The sequence below is a fragment of the Schistocerca gregaria genome, chromosome 3, assembly GCF_023897955.1.
Source record: "Schistocerca gregaria isolate iqSchGreg1 chromosome 3, iqSchGreg1.2, whole genome shotgun sequence".
In the NCBI taxonomy this organism is placed as follows: domain Eukaryota; kingdom Metazoa; phylum Arthropoda; class Insecta; order Orthoptera; family Acrididae; genus Schistocerca; species Schistocerca gregaria.
This window is the reverse complement of record NC_064922.1, coordinates 418901164-418919743: the sequence shown is the minus strand read 5'-3', so window position 1 is coordinate 418919743 and position 18580 is coordinate 418901164. Positions and strand designations below refer to the sequence as shown.

The window sequence follows — 18580 nt, the reverse complement described above, 5'->3', positions numbered from 1 at the left end:
TTAATGTTTACCAATAATAGCAACCATGAATACAAATACATGTGCATTGTAGTAGTAATGCAGTTCAATACATATTTAAAAATGCGACATTGTTATGTCACCAATGGCAATATTATTCACAATGCCACATTCATGAATGTGTATTCAGTAGGACTATTATCATTAAAAAAACACATGTGGGAGGACTAGCATTAATAACAAACATTACATTTGTTCAAAAATGCAGCATTGGTTTGGGAACGTATGTATTGCCTTAGTAAAATTAAACAAAGCTACCAAATAATTGCCAGCAGCTCTTGCCTACTTGTTGATACCCAAAATTGTGTCTAGGAACCATCCCACTGACTGCTGCCTTCAAGTAGCAATACCGAATAGAGCCACAATACCTGTGGAAGATGCAGCCCAGTGCTTTTCATTTGGCCATGCAGTTCAAAATTGCTGTTTGATTTTTGCCTTTTGTGTAACTGGCCATCTATTTTGACTCTGTTTTTAAACAGTATTTGCATGTCATTAATTACTTTCACTTAGTGTGCTGATGAAAGAAAGTATTAACTTTCTTTTTCAGTATCTGTCTGGTATACTTCTAAGACATACAGCATTTTCATCTGTCTTGATTTGTTTAACTTTCTTTCCCCTTTTGATTTGATTTGTTATAAACTATATATTTTTTAAAAAAATAGTTGGAACTTTCTTGGAGTTTGTTCCCTTTCATATTGTCATGCTACAAGATGTTTTCACATTGGTTGTTAGAATGGGAATATTTTTTTTATAAAATCTTAAAAAATGTATTTATAATCACATTGTACAAATATACTCTTAATGAGAATGTAACTTATTTCTTTTGGTCTATTGGTGGTTTAACAGTTTAACAAAAAAGTTAAATTTTGCATGTTGTTCAGCTGCTTCTTTGCATGATGCTCATACATTCTACATATCTAAATTTGACACCTATATTGCTAGTGCCATAATTTGAGTAGCATTTTCTGTTTTTAATTAGCTTATGCATGTTGAAAATAATAAATTTGTGTATTTGAGATATTCAAAAAAATGTCTCTGTGATACTTGAATAAATATGAAACTAAATAACATTCATGTTTAATTTGATAAAATATGATATAGAAATAAAGACATTCCCTTAGTACTTATCACTAATGAAGACTATGTATACATAATATCCAGTATTAGAAATTGATTCAGTACACACTTCAGAGGTGTTTCATTATTTTTTTTTTTAATTTTTCCCCCAGCAGGAACATAAGCAAAAACCATACTGAGATGTGAGTTGTGAAATGAGAAATATGAGTAATTTGTCACTGCTTCAGTAATTACTTCAGGGATGTGGGAAAATATTTGGCAAGAGTTCTGTAAACATGGATCATAAATGAGTAACAACATGTCCAAGCATAGCACGTTATACTACACTTCTGTTGAGACTCTTTAATGTTTAAAAATCATTGTCACTATAATTAATGTTGGTTGTTGATACTTCTTTACATTTATTCAACCATCCTCACCTAATTGAAAATGGAGTTAGGTGTAATGAAAAAATGTGGGATGCTTTCTTTTTGTGTGGCTGGGGAGGTCTGTTAGAGCAAGCTCTATGATATTGATAACTAGCAATACAATACAGTTCAATCAAATAAACCCTTCACAATCTGTTCCCAGTTTCACACAACATTTAAGGCAGATTTTGAGGTTGGCTGAACACACCCAAGTGTCTATGACTTGTAGTTCCTCTCCACATACATCTACATGTGTACTCGTAATCCACAGCACTGTGTGTGTTTTAGTGTACCCTGTACCACTACTACTTATTTTCATTCCTGTTCCACTCGCAGACAGACCAATGGAAATATTGTCTGTATGCCTCCATACAAGCCCTAATATCTCTAATCTTATCTTCATGTTCCTTAAGTCATTATGCATTCAGCCTCAAATGGCGATTCTCTAAATTTTCTCCATAGCGCTACTTGAAAAGAATAGTTTGAGTTCCCAAACCAACTCCTTAATACTTGTATGTTGTTAAAACTTACCTGTAACAAATCTAGGAGCCCGCTTCTGAATTTCTTCGATGTCTTCCTTTAATCCATAGTTGTGTGGATCACAAACACTCTTAACAGTACTCAACAATGGGTTGCACTAGTTTGTGTGCTGTCTCCATTACAGATGAACCACACTTTCCTAAATTTTGCAAAATAAACTAAAATTGATAATTCAGCTTCCCTCCTACAATTCTCAAGTTCTCGTTCCATTTCATATTGCTTTGCAACATTACGCCTAGAATTTTAATTTATGTGACTGTGTCAAGTGGTGCACAACTAATACTGTACTTGAACATTATGGGTTTGTTTTTCCTACTCATCTACATTAAATTACATTTTTCTACATTTATAGCTAGCTGCCGACCATCAAACCAATTAGAAATTTTGTGTAAGTCATCTTGTATCCTCCTACAGTCATGCAATGATGACACCTTCCCCTACACTGCAGCATCATCAGCAAACAGCTGCAGACTGCTGCTTACATTATCTGTCAGATTGCTTATGTATATGGTAAATAACAGTGTCCTCTCACACTAGTCCAATAATATTTTTGAAGTGGGCAGGGGCAGTTCACTTTTATAAGATTTTGCAGTAGACCATTTGTGAAATGACACAACTTTATGCAACAGAAAAAGATACAGTTGGTTTCCTCTGTTCATGGTATCCACTCCTTGGAGAGGATGTGGTTAAAACTCAATTTAGTTATTGGCTTTTTCCTGGATGGCAACTGCCATCCCTAATTATGACATGGAATGAGTCAGTTTTACAATTCTACTACACTTTGCCATTGAGAAATATTGGTCTTCTCTTAAGCTTGTCTGCAAGATATACTTAACTACTACATTTTTTGATTATGATTGATAGCTGAAAACAAACTTCATGAGGCAGTAATGGACTGTGAGGCTTTGGTCAGTATGCCCAAAAGAGTTGACTACAAGAGATTCCGAAATGAATGCCGTGTATTGTCCATGTTACACACATTTGTACAGCAAACGCTTTTTTCCTCGGTGATGAGTTGCCCCAGTTTATGATGGCAATAGAAATAGGTAGTACGTTGTGTACCACTGTTATACTCCACCCATTTTCCTGTTCAAGCAGGGACTGATGCTCACTTAAAATGAGTATTAGTAAGCCTCATGCAAGCTTGGAGCTCTCTTATTTTACTTTCATATCCTTTTCACTAGTCAGGTGTAGGAAGAATCAGTATATTCATTGACTCTTATAGCAATATATGATCTTGGAATTTTAACAGTAAACCACAGTTTGATGCAAAACAACTGTTTTACAGTGTCTGCTACTGGAGTTGGTTGTGCATCCCGTGATGCTTTCGTGCTAACAAACAAAATGTGCTGTTCTTCTTGTGATCTTGTTTATTTCCTTTATAAATCCTATTTATTAAGGACCCCCAGATGGTTAAGCAATATTCAAGTATTGGTCAAATGAGGATTTTGTTACGATCTCCGTTCTAAGTGGACTATGCTTCCAAGGTTGTACAAATGAATATCTACCTGGCATCTTATTTCCTACATATTTCTACTTAACTTATCATGCATTCCTACTATAATGTGATCATCTCATTTTAAAATCAATTCGAGTGAATAGTCGCAGATCCTGATTGGGACCCACTGTGTCTGGTGATTGTTCTGATATCATATAAACAAACGGTAATGGATCTTTCATCTTAAGCTGTTACATATGCACAATATCTTAAATGTTATGTTGATGTTTCATTTGCCAATCTCTGCACTGCATGCCAATCTTCTGTAACTCTTCTTCCATTTTGCTGCCGTTTTCTAACATAGTGACTTCTCTGTATATGACAGCATCATCCGCAAAGAGTCTTATAATGTTTCTTAAATCCAATAAGTCATTTATACACATTGTGAAAAGTAACGTCAAATAATACTCCCTTGGGGTACATCGAAAACTGCTATTATGTCGGAATATTACAGTGTTTTGAGAATGACACGTTGTGTTTTGTTTGCTAGGAATTCTCCAATCCAATCCTACAGCTGCTCTGATGAACTGTACAGTCATATTTTGTTTGTTAGTTGACAGTACAGAACTGTGTCGCATGCCTTCTGGAAGTCAAGAATCGCAGCATCAACTTCGGTAGTGGTATTTACTGCTTTCTGGGTATCATGGACGTATAGTGTGACGGGATTTCGCATGATACTTATTTTCAGAACTGATGTTAATACCTATAGAAAAGATTTTCAGTCTCTATATACAAGCATGAAACATGTTGCAAAATTCTGCAGCATGTCACTGTTAGAGGTATCTTAACTAACCTAACTGGTCTATAGTTTTGTGCACATGTTTGCCAACCCTTCTTGAAATCTTGAGTGACCTATGCTTTTCTTCAATCACTAGGAATACCCTTGACCTATGGTACGCTGCTGCTAGAGGAAGAGCAAGTTCTTTTGCATACCCTCATGTATTAATATCCCTTAAGCTTCTGTGACCTTTCCTCTGTTAAACAATTTGAGTTGAATTTCTGTCCCACGGTTACATATTTTGGTGTATTATTTTGACAATCATATGACAATTTAAAGGAGGAAGTGCAACATGATCTTCCTCACTCTCACAGTTCCAGAAAGGCATTTAATATTTTAGCCTTTTCACTGTCATTCTCCATTTCACTGTCATTCTCCATTTCACTGTCATTCTCCATTTCACTGTCATTCTCCATTTCACTGTCACTCTCCATTTCACTGTCACTCTCCATTTCACTGTCACTCTCCATTTCACTGTCACTCTCCATTTCACTGTCACTCTCCATTTCACTGTCACTCTCCATTTCACTGTCACTCTCCATTTCACTGTCACTCTCCATTTCACTGTCACTCTCCATTTCACTGTCACTCTCCATTTCACTGTCACTCTCCATTTCACTGTCACTCTCCATTTCACTGTCACTCTCCATTTCACTGTCACTCTCCATTTCACTGTCACTCTCCATTTCACTGTCACTCTCCATTTCACTGTCACTCTCCATTTCACTGTCACTCTCCATTTCACTGTCACTCTCCATTTCACTGTCACTCTCCATTTCACTGTCATTATATTCATAGAGCGTCTGGACGAATGGCTTTGATACATTTACTGATTGCAGGATACTTAACACTGTTCGCTGGTTTTGGCTAAATTTTTGTTTGACTGTGATGCTTTGGCTTCATTTAAATGTGTAGAGAAGCTCTCGTTGCTTTGGAACAGCTTTGTAACATAGATGTCAAACCATGGCATGTCTTTCTGACTGATAACAACTTTGCATGGCATATACCTGTCTAAGGCATATTGTACAATGCTCTTTAACTTTGTCCAGGAATGCTCAACATCTTTGGTTTGAGTGTGAATGTTTCATGTTGACTGCCCACATAAATTGAAATTTGTTTAGTGTTGCACTTGCTAAGCAGAAATGTCTTCCTACTATTCTTTACATTCCTATTTACAGCTGTGTTCAGTGATGCTGTAATAGGTTTTTGATCTCTGCTTCCCCATTCTGCATTTAGTTGGAAAGTTCAGGTCTGGTGGTAACTAGGAAATCTGAGATATTACCTCCATGAGTCAATTCTCTGATTAACTGCTCATGGTCTGTAGCCAGTAAATTGGAATCTCCCCCTAATACTATGACGTGATGAGGAAACTTGAACGAAACCTTCACTCATATCTTGTACCGCTATTGCTCCTGAGGCAGAGGGTCTGTGAAAGCACTAACCTCACTAGATATTATCATGTAACTCACAGCTGTAAACAATGCGTCTTCCTCCAGCGCTGAACATCCTTGCAATATGCATTCCGGTTGGAATTTCATTACTGTTAACATCACGTTTCACTTAGCTTTCTGTTCCTTGTGCTGTTTGGGTAGATTACTGTTCATAATCAAACAATGGAAAATCCAGGATGGAATGTAATAATATTATGAGAAGAAAAGTTGCAGATAGGCACAACATAAAGATTTTTCACACTTAAAACTTTCAGCCAATGGCCTTTGTCAACAATAGACACATGTACACACACACACACACACACACACACACACACACACACACACACACATGACTGCAGTCTCACAATGCGAGCAGCAGCACTAGTGCATGATTGGAGTGGCGACTGGTTGGGGAAAAGGAGGAGGCTGGGGTGGGCAAGGGGATGGAAAGTATGATGGAGATAGTGGACAGTGAAGTGCTGCAGGTTGAGCAGAGGCCAGGGAATAAGTGGGGAAGGGGGAGGGAAAGTAGTGGAAAACGAGAGAAATAAATAAAAAACTAAAATAAAAAAAATATAACAAAATAAAAATATATAAAATAATAATAATATTTATTATTATTATTTTTATATATTTATATATATTATTTATTTTATTTATCTCTCTCCTTTTCCACTACTTCACCCCCCACCCTCCGCCATCTCTCCTCTGCCCAATCAACCTGCAGCACTGTCCGCCATCCCCACCATACTATCCCTCCCTCTCCCCACTCCAGCCTCCTCCCCCTCCCCTCCTACCCAGTCACCATTCCAATCACACACTGGTGCTGCTGCTCACAGTGTGGTTTCAATTGCCTGAGACTGCAGTCGTGTGTGTGTGTGTGTGTGTGTGTGTGTGTGTGTGTGTGTGTGTGTGTGTTGTTGACACAGGCCATTGGCCAAAAGCTTTAAGTGTGAAAATCTTTTTGTTTTGCCTATCTGCAACTCAGCATTTCACCTACATATTGAGTAGCAACTTTCCTTCTCATAATATCGTTACTGTTTTTACACCAGCGTTTTCTTTCTCCGATCTGTCATGATGAATGCTACTCTCACTCTGACTAATGGGGCTGATGCTCTTTCATGTCTGAAATCAGAACATATCTTATTGTGCCTTTGGAGGACTTTCTCTGTTGTACAAAACCCACATATGTATGCTATGTGTACTAAGCAATCCTGATAGCCACTTCCTGTGTATTGGACACCCAAGCTGTGAATGGCTCCTACAGTTCTCCACGTGAGAGTGGAAGTCAAGAAATCTGCATCCAAGATCTTCATGGAATTGTCTGAGCCTCTAATTTAAACTTCCACTCGCCTCCAAACCAGAGGACCATATTCGGTTCAGGGAATAATGTTGCAAAATGCTAGCTTTACTTCCATGCCACATGTGATGCTAGCGTCTTCACCAAAGCAGCCAGCCAACTAGGAACTGAGGGTGGCATTTGAACCCAGGTGGCTGCACTTGAAACCAGGTGGCAAGTGTCATCTCTGCTGACTTGAACGATGATCTACAACTGAGTGGATCCATTGCATACACTTGCTTTCAGCAAAGCTTTCACCGCATCTTGCACATGGTCCCCAGATGGACAAACAAACTGAACATTGATCTTCTTTGTGGCCTGCCACTATTTCCTTAAGAGATCACATCACTCACCTAATGTTGGAATTTCCTATGACAAGCAATCCCACTCTCTGCCTGTCCAGACCTTGAAGATCGACCCCAGCAGACAAGGTGCCCAGTGCTGGCCCAGATGTACTTTCAGCAATGGGCAATACCTCATACCTGACTTCAAGCCATAAATGGAGAGCTGTGTGGCCAGAACCCATTTTCATATTTGTGACCCTGCCACTATTCGCTGTTCACTGTCAGGTGAGTGTTGACCAGCCAGAACAAGCAAATCAGTAACGCTGTGACATCAGCAATTCCAGGCGACACTATAAGGCACCAGAGTTGTTCAAGCATTTGTCCCAGATGCCCCAATGCTACTTTAGCCTAAGGCAGAAACCTGAAGCCTGTCAACCATGGCCAATTCCCCTTACATTCATACACAATAAGTGCAGACTCTATCTGTCTTTAATCATCGATTGTCTGTACTAGAGAGAATAGAACACTAACCCAAGTAGTTGCTCCATGGACTCTTAAGCACTGCTGCTTCGCTGTTTCTGCTTATCACTGGACTACGAAGTTAGCTCACATAACACTGTTCTCGGAAAATATGCGAACACTCAGAAAAAGTTAATTAACACTAATCACAGAGTTAAATTTTCAGACGCTGTTATCTTCTTTGCAGAAGCATGTGAGAACAAAGACTAAACTAAATGGGTGTACTGTGTAAACAGAAACTTCTGCTGCTAGTGGAGCACCGTCATTGTGATTCATTTAAGTTCAGCGACAGACCATGTGCAGAGAACCAGTTGGTAATTCAGTGATGACTTTGCAACTCATTAAATGTCAGTGATTGTTATTAGTGACGCAGTGGAAGTGAAGCACATCTGGAGGACATCTGCCACTTTTTCATGGCTGAAGCTCTAACTCTGTATAGGAAATAGATAACTGCACAATCACAAAGTTTTGTGGATCATTAGTGCTTTCTTAGCAAAAACGTAAACAATTTAATTTCATTTAATTCTATAATGTGCCTTTATTCAGCAGAGACTGACCTGTTGTTGAAGTTTATGGAGTAAGGTGTAAATGCTTCAGGGGAGAAAGCTTTGAACAGGAATCAGACTACATGATGGTTGGTTTTTCCACTTATTGGTAAGCATATTGGAGATCCTATAGGATGGCTATCAGCTCTGATGTGAGAAAGTCATGTTTGGTAGAAGCATATATCTTCCTTTGTTTTTGAAATAAAACCCCAGTTAACATCCTCCTTTTGTTAGTGATCTGTGATGTACATGGGCCTCATGTATCTCCATTTGAGTAGATTGTTTGCTTGAACACTGCAAATAGCTCTGTCTGTAAAAATGGTGTCTAATAAGACTTCCAGCTGAAAAACAATGCATTCATAACTAGCAGAAAAGTAGTTTGATCTCTGGGCTGATCTGCTCCCAGTGATAAGACTTGCTGTTGCAATCTCCGTCTTGGATGGAGGAGACACCTGTTTAGCCAATATCTCAAAATAAAACTCATTTTGCTTAGTTCTTGAATATTTGATAAGAGCTTATTTTCTGTAATCTGTGCTTGTTATAATAAGAATCTTACATCGAGGAATTGATGTAGATGTAGTAAGGGTTTGGTCATCTTCATAAGTAGGGTGTTCCTTGCCGAGCACCGTGGCAAATACTGAGTGCTTTGCATTGACACCATCAAGATAGTGTAAAGTTGAATTTTAAGCTTAACCAAAGCACAAAATAGACTTGTAGTTCAGTGCAGTATTATCATTTGTCCGGCTATCTGGTATGCTTGTCAGAAGTCACCCATTAGTGAACATAGTAGATTTATCAGTATTTTGTGCTATACAGTAGTTTGTTTAGTGTTCAGAACCACTGGAAGTTGTTGTTAATGAAAAAATCTAAATATTTTACTGCTGTCTAAACAGCTATTTACTTTCAGTTTCAAAGTATGTCTAATTACTGGTGTCTGATGAATGTACTCCTTCTTCATTTGTTGAGGCGTGTAACACATTCACCAAAAAATACAAGCAATTGAGCAACTGATTGCTTCATTTTATGCAGATCCAATGCCACTGTTACACATTCTGTGTAAACACATAATTCATCAGCAAAATTTAGATGGTTGATGTTTGATTTGGGTATCATACAAATGTATGTGAATATTTTAAATGGGAGTGGGTATTGGACTGAGACTATGGATGAACTCAGCTCACTTGCTGAAGATTTCAAGAATTAAATGAGAAAGATAATGCTTTTGGATTTTTACATCCATAAGTTGTTCAGCAGGTCTGTGCCCGTGTGTTTCTTAGTTAACCTCTTCTGAACAATCACCCCCTCCTACGATATACACTATCCAGGACTAAACCTTAAACATTTTGTAGTAGCATTTATGTAGTTACATATTTCAAATCATACAAACATTGTCTTTTTCTGTTTTGCACTACTACATTCTCAGTCATTGCTTTGAAATCTTTTTTCAAGTAGTCTTTTTATTTTGATGAAGCATTTGTGTCCACTGCTGCTAATTTTACTCATCTGAAATTATTAGTACCCTGCCACAGTGGTGTCATGAGCATAGTATTGCACAGTGGCCAGCGACAGCACTTTAGTATCTTTTGCATTCTGTTGGTGTTTTGTTTAGGTAACAATAAGTTACCAGGTGTACCGGTATGAAATGAGCGTTAAAATACAAAACATTTGTTTGAACGAGCTTTAATTTTTTTTTGTTTTGTTTGGTTGGTATGACATCTGTCAAAGATATTTAGTATACATCAAGTCATGGAACAAACATCATCATATGTTTTCATTGTGTTAACAATGTCGAATTTTGTACCAGAAAGTAATGTTTTTCAGAAAGCATTAATTTTTTGTTTTCATTTGAAAAAAAAAGGGTGCAGAGTCACATGAATGCTTGTCGAGGCATATGGTGATCATGCTCTATCAAAAGCAACATGCAAAATATGGTTTGAACGGTTCACAAATAATGATGTTGATGTAAGAAATGAAGAACATGGAAGACCTCCAAAAAAGTTCGAAGACACCGAATTGCAAGCAATATTGGATGAAAATGGTACTTTGAGTCAGAAACAAATGGCAGCAATGCTCAATGTTGCACAACAATCAATTTCTGACCGTTTGAAAGCTATGGGAAATATCCAAAAGTGTGGAAAATGGGTGCCATATGAATTGAATGAAAGACAGATGGAAAACCGAAAAACCATTTGTCAAATTTTGCTTCAAAGACATGAAAGAACCTCAGTTTTGCATAGAATTGCTATTGGCGATGAAAAATGGATTTATTTTAAGAATCCTAAACGGGAAAAATCATGGGTTAATCTGGGACAACCATCAACATTGACTTCACAACCAGATCGATTCAGCAAGAAGACAGACAATGCTCTGTGTTTGGTGGGATCAGAAAGGTATGGTGTATCATGAGCTTCTAAAACCTGGTGAAACTGTGAATATTAATCGTTACAAACAACAAATGATCAATTTGAACTATGCATTGATCGAAAAAGGTCTGGAATGGGACAGAAGATATGGCAAAGTAATTTTTTTATACGACAATGCACCTGCACACAGAGCAAAACTGTTTCAGGATACAATCAAAACATTTGGCTGGGAGCTGTTACCCCAACCACCGTATTCACCAGACTTGGTCCCTTCCGACTACCATTTGTTTTCGCCAATGGGACACGCATTGACTGAGGAACACTTTGATTCCTATGAAGAAGTCGAAAATTGGGTGTCTGATTGGTTTGCTTCAGAAGACAAATATTTCTATTGGAATGGTGTCCACAAATTGCCAGATAGGTGGTCAAAATGTATAGAAAGCAATGTTCAGTACTTTGAATAAAATGTTTTTACTTTTCAATTCAAAATTAGTGTTTCATTTTCACAAAAAAAGACACTCATTTCATACCGGTACACCTGGTACAAACGTCAACAAGTTTTTGTTTTTGCAAGTACACAAGTACTTGTGCCCTTTCATCATGGCAGACGAAAGAGACGATCCAATTATTTATGATGAATACATGGAGCAAAACTTGGAGGTTGCCACTACATCACATACGTCTCATCATTATATGGTTGACAGACTATCTGGTGGAGACTGTTTTGCTGCGTATCATATGAAACAGAAATACTAAGTACCAAAGACAATGCAAATAAACAAATCTATGAAACAAACAAATCTTGTATTTATTTACATATGTATATCTTCGGAATTTCATGAAGGTAGGGGAACAGTTTTGAGAACTTATGGGAACGATGAGATTAGTAAAACATAATAATTTAGAAGCTCCAGATAATGTCAAGAACAGCCAGTGACAAGCCAAGTAATCCGAATTAGCACTGCCAGCGCCAAGTAAATAAGTTTATAAGAGTCTTGTGGACGGCAAAGTGTTAACTGTACTGTAATGTATGACAGTGCATCCTCATATTTGACTTTTTTATGTCAGGAATATCTAAAAGCTGCTCAATGTTTGTCACTTTAGATTTTTGATTCACAGCTGTGGTTTTTCCTTCATTATATGTACGACACCACACCTCAACACAAATTAAATAATGTTGTCATCACTATCTTCTGCTTCCCCCTCCCCCCCCCCCCCCCCCCCCCCCCACTCTCTCCTTTAACATAAAGCACAGCAAGTAAATTTCAGGCTACCAGCAACAAATGATTTATTAGCATCTTGTAGTTGGTTACAGGTGCCTGTTTACGTCAATGAGTATTCGCCTTTAGACAGGGGTAAGCTGTAACATTTGCATTCAGAAATAAAAGTTGTTCTTTGCTTTACCCCTTTGTTGACTTGTATATTCTATCCTTAGGATGATGCACACATCCATTTGGTCTTACAGGGTGTATACACCCCAGAAAATCTGGCAAAGTCTGGGAATATTTTTATCCAGGCAAAATCTTCCAGCCTGAGAACTTTTTAGAAACCTGGGAAATTTTCATTGTTTTAGTTTTCAGTTAAAATTATTTAATTTTGGCTGGTAAGAACTGAAACTATTACAAAGAATTTTATTTTAGTTCATTACTGCAGAATAATGCTGCAGCAATAAAATGTAACCAAGGGAATAAAATCAAAATAAAACTGTAGTTACCAAGAAAATAGGTCACTTTCAACAACTAAACACAAGGCACACACAAGCATCTCCTGACAGCAAAATGTGTCACAGATTATGCAATACTCCTTAACAACACAGTGCTTCAATGTGTGTTTCTCATGGGCCTCATTTTGATGAGATCGTGATCTCACAGCTGTTTACATTTCTAACAGCTCGCAAGAAAATATTGTGAATGGTGGTTCGAGAAGCGTTACTTTCAAAGTAAATTTCCTTTTACACAAGATGAATTGTGTTACGTGTGAGAATGTGAGATGAATTTCTTAAATGATGGAGTGTTAGACTCTCATTCTGAATTTAACACTGAGGACCAGCCACTTAGAAATATTTTGGTCCCAGAAAACAAACCATTTAGGCCATTATTTAAAATTTTACTGGTGCATATATGTTTAATATCTTAAATGGTAACACATGCTAAAACAGACCAAGGTTCAAAGTTAGTTTTTCATATTCATTTTAGTTCCTACATAGATATCAAACCATGCAATAATGATGACAAAAAGTCTGAAATTAGTTCTTGAGAAATTTCACATGTGGGCTTTTCTGTAGAAAAGTTTAAGTGCTCGATGGAAATTGTATTCAGAGAGGCAGCTCATAAAATATTCAGTGCACAGCAGTGAAATTTATAATCATGCTTGTTGAAAATATTCTGCTACTGCAGTTTAAGCTGTGTGCTTAGGATTCTGCTTAAGCACACCCTCAGAAATAACAGCAAAATTTTTTTAGCGATAGGTGTTTTATGTGAAAGCTTAACTTTTCTTGTAGCTATACCGTATGGACATTAATTTAAACAATTAACTTTTGCTATTCGTGTGTTTGTGCTATGTAACAATGATGTTGCTGTTGGCTGAGTACATCAGATGTCCTATGCTTCGAATATCTGCTGTAATTGGCTGGTGAGGCCACGTGCCGTGCCAGGAAGTTCAAAGTTGGTGTATAAAACTTTTACCATTCAAAGTATTGATAAATTTTACAGCTCCAGAGGAAAGTATATTGTCATTTAACATGGAAAAATGTGCTTTCACTAGGAGTATAGTTTATTTTCAACCAACATAAAGTATATTTACACCTGAAGCCAGTGTATTTACTCCTGAAAACAGATATCCTGGTTAACAAAATCTGCGAAAAGTCCAGGATTTTTTTTTCTTGTCTTCATATGCACAATGTCCTACTGTTATTCTTAATTCTGTAGATTGAAATGCAATAGTCCACCATTTGGAAACATATTATACCAAATAATACATGGAGCCCATAAAAGAATGTCCCAGTTTCAATTGTATATTATAACAGTGTAATTTTAGACTGTTTGCAACAGATCATACATTAAATTGAAGGTAAACTAACCTAGTTTTACGCAATATGCGCACTTTTAGTTATGTGTCACACAACCATCCTAAAATCCCGTTTTCTCACATTTCGGTTAACAAGTCTGGAGTAATGTAAGCAATTTTGTATCTCCACTGTAGCCAATCATTCGGTAGCTGCGAATCTTTTATAAAGCCCCAAACAAAAAATTCTCGTTGTGTGAGGTCAGGTGAACAGGGAGGCCAGCGGGAAAGAACTGTGCTGTATTGGGCATTATGACTATTCCGACATTAAGGGACTTACATGCTCAGTTGCTCCTGTACAAAGAGATGGCAGTGGAGAGGGCTCCATCTTTTTGCCGTACAAAGTTTTCAGATTCATATTTATATTAAGGAAAGAGATGTTCTTGTAACATATACAGATATGCCACCAGTTACAATAACTTTAGTGGGGTGAGGGGGGGGGGGGGGGGGTGAGGAGATCCATACTTTTGATGTCAAGACACAATACAGAAAATATTTAAATCAGGGGTACAAGTTCACGAGCACGGCCTGACACCTCAGCCCCCTTGCTGCCCAGATATGAGTTTTATGGGTAATTTACCTCCTTACTTAGATGGATAGTTCACTCACAAAGTTAAAGAATGGAAAATCCAGAATGGAATGTAACAATGTAATGAAAGGAAAGTTGCTACTCTTCATATAATGCAACTCACACACACAACAGCAGTATCTGGAACTGAAGCCACACTGTGAGCAGCTGCACCAGTACACGCACTGTGTGTGTGTGTGTGTGTGTGTGTGTGTGTGTGTGTGCTATACAGCATGTACTAGCAGTAATCGATATGGATGCATGTGTAAATGTTTTCTTAAATGTTCTACACTACCATCTTTAGCATCTGAAATTCAAGACCTGCTTTTCTAACTGACTTCTTAGGGCTACTAAGGTCAGATGTGCTGACATGCCACAAGTTCTGGAAATCAGGGAATACCAGAGAATTTCAAACGAGTCCGGGAAATTTGGAAAAAAAACACTGGAAAAATCTCGTTTTTGTCTGAGTAGATGAAATGGTTTGTTTACCGAGATGTCATGCATGCATGGCTGGGTGCAATTGAGTAAGTGTGTCACTTCCCCACTCCCTCATTCTTACTGCTTTTTCCCTTCCTACCATTCCCGCAGCTTGTAGTCAGTGCTGTCACCACTTTTTGTTACTAGCCTAGCAGCTGATGAAAGAGGGAGGGAGGCATGAGGAGTGGTTTGTTTGGATATGAGTCTAAGAGATTGATGATGCAGTAGCCCGAGACGGCGGTCATGTGTGCACGAGGTTTGTCTGAGTGATTGTGTGAATGGGTGTGAGCATTCTCGTTTTCTGATAAAGGCTTTATCTGAAAATTTAGTTGTGAAAGTGTGATTGTCCTTTCTATGTGCCTGTCTGCAGCTCAGCGATCATCTTTATGGTGAGTTGCTACCTATTCTCATTAGTACTGATTCTCAGAGCCTTTGCGCAAGTTATCTGTTGCATGGATTGATCCCCATGGTCTCATTTCATCAACATGTGACTTGTGAATAGCTGGGCACATGAGTGTATTTCCACAATGGGCCAAAACTGCAGGGCGTTTCTGCGGGTATCTCTAATAGACCACGCCTCCTGATCTGAAGCTGATCATTTCTCACTAATGGCAGGCCCTGCCCAACGGATCTGGTCTCACCGATCTGCCCACAGGCTGGGTCTATTTAAGTGTGGCATAAACTGGAACGTTTTTGTGGTATACCCATGGACCCAGGACAGAGGTGCTCCTTGGCAGGCCAGAGGCCACGGGCGATGGATTTCAGGAATTGTGACTGTCTCACTGCAAGTACTAGGGTGGTTTGAAAAGTTCTTGGAACGGAATAGAAAAAAAGTACTTGCATCACTGAAACTCTTTATTTTTCAATGTAGATTAATGCACTTGGTCCAACAATGTTCCAGTGCCTTTATCCCATCTCTAAAATGAGTTTCCTCCAGGCTTGCAAAATAGTTGTCAACTCCAGCTATCAGTTCTTCATTTGAAGTGAATCTTCATCCACTGAGAAAAAATTTCAGTTTTGGGAAGAGATGGAAGTCTGATAGAGCCATATCAGGTGAATAAGGTGGATGTGGCAACAATTCATACCTGAGTGTGTGTAATTTTGCCATGGCGACAGCACACACGTGTGTGCGCGACCAGAGTCGAGGCATCCAGCTTGCAGACAATTTTTTCATTTCTAATTCTTCAGTTAAAAATGTGATGCACGCTTTCAGATGACATCTGGCAAGCATGAACAGTTTCACGCACTTTCAATTGGTGATTCTCTTTGACCATTTTGTGCACTTTTTGCAGTGATTTCGGAAGTAGTGAGACATCTTGGCTGACCACTGTGTGGATGATCAACTAAGCTCTCCTGACTAAATTTAAATTCATTTGTCCACTTGGCAACAGTTGAATATGAAGGAGCAGAGTTCCCCAGTGTATTCTGAAAATCGGTGTGGTTGTCCTTTGCTTTCATACCTTTCTTTATGAAGTACTTAATTACTGCTTGAATCTCGATTTCCTCCCCCCGCCCCCCCCCCCCCTCCCCCCTGCCCCTCTCACCTTCGCAAATCACTGTGCAAGAACAACAGAGCCACATCATCGCCACAGCCCTCTTCCAAGAGCACAGACCTGGCATGTGTTTACAGGCATCAGTCCAATGAATATCACGTGAACAACTCGTCTCACTAGTGCTGACCTCCCATGGTGATTCCGAGATCTTTTCAAATTACCCCTGTACATTGTACAGTGCAGTGTTTTATAGACATTTTATTTATTGTTCTTCATTTTGGCACTTCGAAAGCAGTTTATATATTAGAAAGTATGCACAGTAAGAAGAAGAAAATTGTGGCAGTTGCTGGCGGTTTGTATGCTATGTACTCATATATTTCTCAAAAGAAAAATCACACAATACCTGTAAAATAACAGACATAAGACAATAACAAACATAGTAGAATGAACATTTTATTGGCAGTCACCTATAGTGTTGATTTACACAACTCTTCCCTGCCTTCTACACTTCTTTCAAGAGGCCTACTTTTTTCTCATATTGTTTCTGAAATCAGTGAAGGTCTTGCAACTCCAAGGAAATGTGTAATTTTGTCACAAAATGTGTTTTGTTTTATTGAAATAAGATAACAGCAGTGGTCTTATAACATTTGGCGTGCTTTCTCCATCTAAAAACCATTCATTACAAAAGGTGTTGATGTTATTATTTTGCTCTCTGGGGGAGAATTTCAGAAGTCCTTACATCTTTTTGTCAACTAATGTCTTTACTTACCCTGGAGATCTCAAAATTTGTCGGGGAAATAAGCTAAAACTTGTCTGGAAAGCAGGGAAATATCAGGGAATTTCACTTGGGGGTACTTATGGCAACCCTGCTTGGTCAGCACCCTCTGTAGACACTTTTGGTCTTCCCAGGCCTTTACCTCTGCACACACATATCTGGCTGTTGTGAACTGACTGTGCCATAGACAAATGTTTTTGACACAAGGGGGATCACAGTTCAAGTGTAAACAAAATGCACTTTGACCTGAAATCACAGATTCATTTGTTTAGGGGATTGATATATAATTATTAGTTTTGAGTAAGACGTTAATAATGTTAGGCTTCGTTATTAACTACCTAAAGTTTGACAGCTCTCTCACAAACTGTGATATGAAATACAGAGTAGTTTAAATTTACACGGTAATGAACTAGCATGATCGTGGTTGATATGTGTACAAAGAAATGCATGAAACAAGTATATAATTCCTAATCTTGAAGAGATTAGCATAAAAAATGTGGGTAGTTTTGTTACTAGTAGAAGGAACATCTGTCACTACAACAAAAAATGCTGGAGCTGTAACTGACCTTGTATTACGAAAAATGCTTCATAGAAACTCATTGTGCACTTCCGTTGCATTCTCCCCCATGTTTCTGGTCTGTCTTTTACCAACATATCCTGTCTTTGATAATGTTACGTAAGTTTTTCTGCATTTTATTATCTTCCAGTTGCCAAAAAGAGAGCTTGCTTTGCATTTTTATTGCCAACTAGTGTAGTTGCTGCTTGAATTATTACTTCTATGTTAATGTCATGTATTGGTTTTAGAGTATTTTCTTTCTGTCATTATCTTTTTTTAGTGTTTCTCCGGACTTGGATAGATAAATAAGTAATAAAGAAGATTAGCTTTTTTGTACTATTTACAGCTCCACAATATAAATTACAATCTCTTGACTGAGAGAGCTAGGACACTGTGTAAATTATCATGTTGAATGTGATTAAAATCTCTCCAGCTACCTCATATAATATTTTCCATTGTTGCCCATAATTGCAAAAACTGAATATCAGGATGGATCCTTTGAATAGAACATGACTGGTATCTTACCCTGCTCTTTTGCATTACAAGCTTGTGCACCATATAATGACCATGATGTTCAAATCCAGTCTCTCCCCCCTCCCCCCTCCCCCCCTCTCTCTCTCTCCCTCTCTCTCCCCCCCTCTCACCCTTCCCCTCCCCCTCCCCCCATTTTTACATGCTCATATCTTAGTTTCTATTATGGAATGCTAATTAACCCACACCTCACATAATTGAAGGCAAATCACATCATTCTTCCGTAAATGTTTGGCATGTGTTCTTTACTAATGGTGTCCAATTGGAGTAATTAATTTAAGACTTTTGTTACATATGTGTTTATCTCTCATTGTTT

At 38.2% G+C, this 18580-nt stretch overlaps 1 protein-coding gene across 4 annotated transcripts in view; it reads left to right on the top strand.

Annotated features, from left to right (window-relative positions):
• The window catches only part of LOC126356220 (SNF-related serine/threonine-protein kinase-like), a 326256-nt gene that overhangs the window by 247042 nt on the left and 60634 nt on the right, over window positions 1-18580 (top strand). The window lies entirely within an intron of this gene.